Below are 7,198 nucleotides of genomic sequence, written 5' to 3'. Positions count from 1 at the left end.
ATTTGAGGTGTATCTAAAGGAATAACAAAACATGTAAATGATGCATCTACTTCCAAATTTAGGAGTGTCTACCTCTTATTTGCAGTCTCAAAACTCCCATTTGTCAATATAATGCGAGTATAGATCAGAATATGAGTTTTAGTAAAAAGAGTCCAAGTTTTCTGATTTTCATAGGAGATTTGAGGTGTATCTAAAAAAATAAGAAAACATGTAAATGATGCATCTCCTTCTAAATTTAGGAGTGTCTACTTCTTATTTGCAGTCTCACAACTCTTATTTGTCAATATAATGCGAGTATAGATCAGAATATGACTTTTAGTAAAAAGAGTCCCAGTTTTCTGATTTTAATAGGAGAGTTGAGGTGTATATAAAGGAATAAGAAAACATGTAAATGATGCATCTCCTTCCACATTTAGGAGTGTCTACCTCTTATTTGCAGTCTCACAACTCCCATTTGTCAATATAATGCGAGTATAGATCAGAATTTGACTTTTAGAAAAAAGAGTCCCAGTATTCTAATTTTCATAAGAGATTTGAGGTGTATCTAAAGGAATAAGAAAACATGTAATAATGCATCTCCTTCCCTATTTAGGAGTGTCTACCTCTTATTTCTAGTCTCATAACTCCCATTTGTCAATATAATGCCAATTTGGATCAGAATATAACTTTTAGTTAAAACAGTCTAGGTTTTCTGATTTTCATTTGAGATTTGAGGAGTATCTAAAGGAATAAGAAAACATGTAAATGATGCATCTCCTTCCAAATTTAGGGGTGTCTACCTCTTATTTGCAGTCTCACAACTCCCATTTGTCAATATAATGCGAGTATAGATCAGAATTTGACTTTTAGAAAAAAGAGTCCCAGTTTTCTAATTTTCATAAGAGATTTGAGGTGTATCTAAAGGAATAAGAAAACATGTAATAATGCATCTCCTTCCACATTTACGAGTATCTACCTGTCATTTGCAGTCTCACAACTCCCATTTGTCAATATAATGCGAGTATAGATCAGAATATGACTTTTAGTAAAAACAGTCCCAGTTTTCTGATTTTAATAGGAGAGTTGAGGTGTATATAAAGGAATAAGAAAACATGTAAATGATGCATCTCCTTCCACATTTAGGAGTGTCTACCTCTTATTTCTAGTCTCACAACTCCCATTTGTCAATATAATGCGAGTAAGGATCAGAATATGACTTTTAGTAAAAAGAGTCCAAGTTTTCTGATTTTCATAGGAGATTTGAGGTGCATCTAAAGGAATTTTCAACAACAGTACCACAAAAATCAGCTGATGGGGGCTTCACAGGGTAAGAGACTTCTTTATGAACTTTTGTGAGCACCACTCTCTGAGTATCAAAGTCAATTATTCTCCTGTGGTGTTGAGGAATGCAGTTCCAAGCAATAGAGGAAGTTCCTTAGTTTTCTTCATCTTCATGACTACAAAATCAGTGAGGATTATGCATTCACCAACTTTTAGTGGATAGTCTTCCAGGATCCCATAAGGTTTGTTTGAGTTAGAATCTCCAAAGGTAATTGAAGAAGGGTAGTCCTTTAAGTTCTTGATCCCTAGCCTCTCCACCATGTCTAGAGACATCACATTAACATTTGATCCAGAGTCACACAAAGCATTATCAACCTTGAAATCTCAAAGAGAGCAAGACATAGTGAATTTCCCAGGGTTACCTAGCTTTGGGAGGGTTGTTGGCTTCACCAGTGTTGAATAAAGGCTAGAGACTCTATCTTTGGGCATTGCTTGATCAACTTGATGTCCATTTGCTTAAACAAACACAGAATTGTTCCATTTCTGAACAAAATCATCCCAACTCTGATCAAAACATGCTGCCTCCTCACCTTCTCTAGCATAGGAACTTGCAAACTTTGTATAACTGGTAATCTAGATCATGGATGTGTACTTGGCTTGAATTCACGGGTAACAGGCATGAGATCAAAATATATAAGAAGAACACAGTCTCACTCGGCAAATATCGATGACTATTTATCATAAAATTCAATTGGTGCGGTAGTATAAATTTTATGACCCTGTAAAGTAACGAAACAAAAATCCAATCATTTAACATTACAAAAAACGTAAATATAAAACAACAAAATTTAGGGACTATACCTTCTAATCGGCCATTATAAAATTTAACGTGTGGTTACACTCGGGAAGTTGATTAAATTTCCGTAAGACTTTCAACTTGATCTTCCTTACATACTCAGCAGGATCGAGTTCGGACACCCCAAACAAATTTTGATCATACTTTTTATGAATGGTGACTGCAAGGAAATAAGCCATTTATTTTATATGCAAAATCTCAGTTTCAATAGAACTATGACGACTGATAGCAAAAGCGTTTTAAATAAACCACAACTTGTTTACTATTTATACAGTATGACATAAAAGGAGATATTGGTTATTTTACATTTTTGTGGTAAGGAATTGTTTTACTAAAAAATCTTTATCTTTCGATGTTAAGAAAATAATCCTCGAGTAAACAACATCATCATTAATAATTTAATAATATCGCAATTGGAATATCATAATTTTAATGCGCCTACGTTTAGTTATTCCTATTAAACAACATCACAGAAAAGATATAAATTACTAAAACGAAGAAGGTCAAATTATATATAGATAACCCAATGTCAAATTAGATATACAATATATGTATAGTACCTGAGGAGTTCATTATGAAAGGTATAAGGTAAAGGCTCGATGAACGCTATAAAATAAATTACAACTAAAAATAAATTACAACTAATATATATTTATATTATTATTTGTGAAATCAAAAATCATATGTGGCAGCACCATCTTATGTGGCAATAATAAAAAATATTACGTGTCATTTTAATTCGTTTTGATAAGTTATTATTAATCCTATGTGTCTTACTCATATATATTTTTGTCGAGAACTTTTATTCTTATCGTTGACATGGCGTTTAATCTATTTTTAATTGGTATTTCATTAATTGATGTGCATGTATATGATGACATATATTTTACTATTTGGTTTTACGCTTCAAAAACTTAATTGAAACTAAAGCCCAATTGACATCCAGCCACTGTTTTCGTTAAAAGAACACCTTTTTAATCTTTTTTTTTTAATTTACCAAAGCCTAAATTGTATAACTACTATATGTAAAAAGTGTTTGTAGATCATTTATATTTATGCAAGTTAAGTTTTAGTGATTCTCTATCATCTTATGATTGTGAGAGGTAGATTTCTTTGGTGTTTTATGGATATGATTAGAGTTTATTTCATATTTGTAGTGTTCATCATTTTTGTGCCTTCGTTTTTTATATATTTAATTTTCGCTTGGTTTTTAATTTTGTTTTTCTTCACTGCTTAATAGCTTATAGATCAAAGAATTTTTTTTTTTGTTTTGTAGGATGATTTACTTCTAGGGATAATGGAGTGGTGTATATGCCTTGTTTCTTTTCATTCAACGTAGCGGTTTCCGGTATATTTCATTAGCGGTACTTTTTTTTGCTTTTGTTTTGTTCACGATTTGTTCTGTAAGTTAGTTTGCATTTCTTTATCTAATTTTTTTGGGTTTTCACTGAGATGTAATCGTTGTCTTTTATTTTGGTTGCCTTTTACTTTGGTTTTAATCGTTGTTCGTGGTTCTTCCATACTTATTCATGAAAAGAGTTGTTTTTTTTTTAGGTTGATCTAATTTTTGGGGTATTTGGTACGGTGTATCCGTTGTCTCTGTTCTTACGAGTTATATTATGAGTCATGCTTTAGTATTTTTGTTTTATCTTTTCTGGTTTTTTTTTATCTCTAATACATGTTCCACTGTCTCTTGCTTTCGTTTTGTGTTTGTTTGTGCTTTAGTAGATTGTGTTTTAATTTGGCTTCACTATATTGCGGTTTATAGTGTCTGCCATGGTCTTTTGTGAGTTCTAATTTTGTAGTGCTTGCGTGTGGTTGTTTTTGGCTGTGGCTTTATCAAAAAAAAAAAAAAAAAAAAATTTTGATGTCTTGTTTGTTTTTCAGGGTTTCTAATTGATTAGGCTATTTTAGTCTTTACTCCATGCAGTTATTTTACTAACTTATACATTTCTTTCTTTTGTTTGCTTTTGTAGGTGGTTCAGAAATGTCTTAAGTAATCGTGTTTTGAATCTAGGAGTATTGTTTTGTGTTTTGAGGATGGTTGCGAGAGGAACCATGCTTGTATCTATATTGGTTTCTTTGTTAGGTGTTGGGTCGCGATCTATGGTTTTCAGGTTAACTGTGTTGTGTGTCCTTTCTGATCTGTCGAGGTATATGTATGTTTTGTATGTGTCACGTCTACAAGCTTGTATGGTTTTCGTTTTCTTTGTTCTGATTTCGCATCTATGCTATTGTTTTTTTTTTGTTGTCATTTTCTTGATTGAATGATTTGACTTTTGTGTTCATGCTTATCTGATTGATTTTACATCGTATTGATCTTTTTTGCTACAAGTTCGAATAATTTTTGATATGGTTTTAGGGCATAGATATTTGCTCGGTGTGTGTGTATCTTTTCTGTTCTACCGAGATACATGTTTCCTCTGTATAACTTTATGAACTTGTGTGTTATGATTTCTTCTGCTTAGCTATTTTTTTATTACCTTTTTCTGTTTTTATTGATCTAATTATTTTCTGCTTTGTTGGTTCATATCGGTTTTGAAATAGATCTTCTGGTTTTCGTTTTTGCCTTCTCTTTTTTTTTTTTAATTCTTTTGGGTTTGCTTTTGTTTTGCTTTTTACACAAAAAAATCGATATGCTATTCCCTTCTATATATCTTATTTTTTGTACGTTATCGGGTTTGTTGTTTTTTATTTTTTGTAGGTACTGCTTATTTGAGACCATCCACCGCCTTGAGGGAAAAGCTAAGGGAAGATAAAGTAAGCACAAAGTTCAGCCTTCACCCAGAACCACTTCTCTGTTTTTCTCTTTGCATTGGTTCTCTCTCTCAGATCCAGTGGTAATTTCTTGGGATCTTTATTACTTATCTTATTCTCATATATTCCAAAGCTTTAGTCACTTCAAAAATCTTGATTCTCTTGTGCAAATTTATGGTTATTATAGGTGAATGAATTGGCGCTCTCATGATTGAAATGATAGCAGTTAAAAACTCATGGCATCAAACATTTTTTTTTTAAAGAGGAACTAAAAGCTTCGAAAAGAGAGTTTATTCAGGCAAATGTGGTTGTAAAGATGCAGAAGAGAGTGTTTTTACCTAAGATCATAGAGAGGTTTACAAAGAACGCTTCTCTGAACTCTGACAATTCGACGAGATGGTTCATAGATAACGCAGACGAAAAGCTTTGGGAATTGATACAAAAGTGTGTAGAAGGTAGACCAAACTACAAGAAAGCATCTCAGGTTGTTGTCCGTTATGATTTCTCAAAGGACTTCATGGAAAAAATAGCCTTAGTGGGTTTAAATGGATTTTTCTGGTGCTCTAAGAACCCCTTCCTTAATTCTCTCTGCTTTTGAATAGAGTCAGCACAAATCCTGCCAACATGATCCAATGGTTTTAAGATATAGAGAAAACATTTACATAAAAAAGGAAAACGAACAGTACTGTTCTATCAACGTTAAGATGTCTTTGCGCATAAATTATATGTTTCTGAATTCTGAAATGTCGGATTTAGGCTCTATCTATAATCAATCCGGATTTACCACTAGAATGCTGTTAATTTTTGTTACCATTGGTCCAAAATTCAAATAATTAAGAAATTGTTCTATCTGATGAATATAATTTACATCAGCTTTTGGTTTTCAATTATAGAATTTGATTCTTGATGTTTGAGAACTTTTAACTATCCAGTTCAAATTAATTTTAAAATGAAAATTTGTTTCGGTCAATTTTCACTCATTGATTTTTTCAGTAAACCGGATTGTCACATAGAACCAATCAAATTATGGATTCTTTTTCTTAAATCTTAATCGCTTTTAGCATAAATTTTCATTAGTAAGGAAACATTTTCCAAGTTCTGAATATGAAAGTTTTAGCTATATTATATGCAATAATCAAATATAGAATCAAAATTAAAAGAGAAGAAATTAGTTTCTGTGTTTTTCGATTTCATTTGAGGTAATGTAGTTATCTCCTATTGTCCATGGTGGAATTCTACTAAGTTTGTTGCTTTAAACGGAGTTTTTCTATTATACAAACAATTTTTTTATGTTTAGTATTGAAATGTCAATTTTTGTTGAATTTTGCACCAACTATTTGGCAGGACTGGCTTGAGAAACATAGAGAGTATGAAGCTATAGTGGATGAAGCAAATGTTGGGATCTACCACCAAAATTTTCCAAATGGTGGTTTCAGTTTTCCACAGTCTTCTTGATTCACCAAAACAAGAAAAATGAAAGAAGACAGAAGACAAAAGACAAAGAACATTGGTGAAGTCCTATGTTTAATTTTATATTATTTTATGAAAACGTTTAGCATTTCAGCAATTTGAGACATTTATTTGAATTGATTTTTTGTGTTACTTATTAGACCATGTTATGTACATCAAATTTTCTTATAATGTTCTTCTTTTAATCTCATGTTTCTTATTTAAGGGTTTATATAATAAATAGTGACACTTAAAGTCTGCAGAATACGAACATTATTAGGGAGTTGAGAGCCGTATTATACCTAATTTGTGACAGTCTGTAATTATTATTTGATGTAAGAACCAAGGGGTTCCCACGGGTAACAAGGTTGTGGTGAGATAAAGCAGGCGGTTGCTTTCTCTTTGGCTCGGTGAATGAACGTAGGATGGGGATCTGACACGCAGGCGGTCGCCCTCTCGTGTGGGATCTAGGGATGATGTGTTGGCGGAGTGAATACACGACACAGAGGGATGGTGATTCTTTGATACGGTGCAGGAGCTCACGCTTGCTTGAATCTCACAAGAAAGCAGTGAACAAGATGAGAAGCCGCTTCTCGATAAACTTTGAAGAAAGTTCGTTCTTTTATTGATAATGGGAAAAAGGTTGGTGACTACAAAGCTGCGTGTGGGACTTTATAAATAGTCCGTCAGCTTGAACCTTCTAGGGTTCGACTCAAAGAAAAGAAAAGGACTCAAAACGACAGGACTTTGAAAGGAAATGACAAGAAACAAACCTAGTCTACGAAAACATAAACTCATCGTTTCATTTAATACAAAAATGGAAAGTTTGCTTAAGACTCTTTAAACTAAACTACTGACGTCGTTTTGATGTTGTAC

General features: G+C 32.6%; 1 long non-coding RNA gene across 1 annotated transcript; it reads left to right on the top strand.

Moving 5' to 3' along the window:
* Positions 1-3,238: 3,238 nt before the first annotated feature.
* On the top strand, positions 3,239-5,501 carry LOC18030742. Its single transcript, XR_002897054.1, has 3 exons — positions 3,239-3,464; positions 4,821-4,956; positions 5,061-5,501. It is a non-coding gene; the product is annotated as an uncharacterized LOC18030742 (long non-coding RNA).
* The last annotated feature ends 1,697 nt before the right edge of the window (positions 5,502-7,198 follow it).

The sequence above is a fragment of the Eutrema salsugineum genome, unplaced genomic scaffold (genome assembly GCF_000478725.1).
Source record: "Eutrema salsugineum unplaced genomic scaffold, Eutsalg1_0 scaffold_1, whole genome shotgun sequence".
NCBI classification, from domain to species: Eukaryota; Viridiplantae; Streptophyta; class Magnoliopsida; order Brassicales; family Brassicaceae; genus Eutrema; species Eutrema salsugineum.
This window is presented reverse-complemented; position numbering and strand designations above follow the sequence as displayed.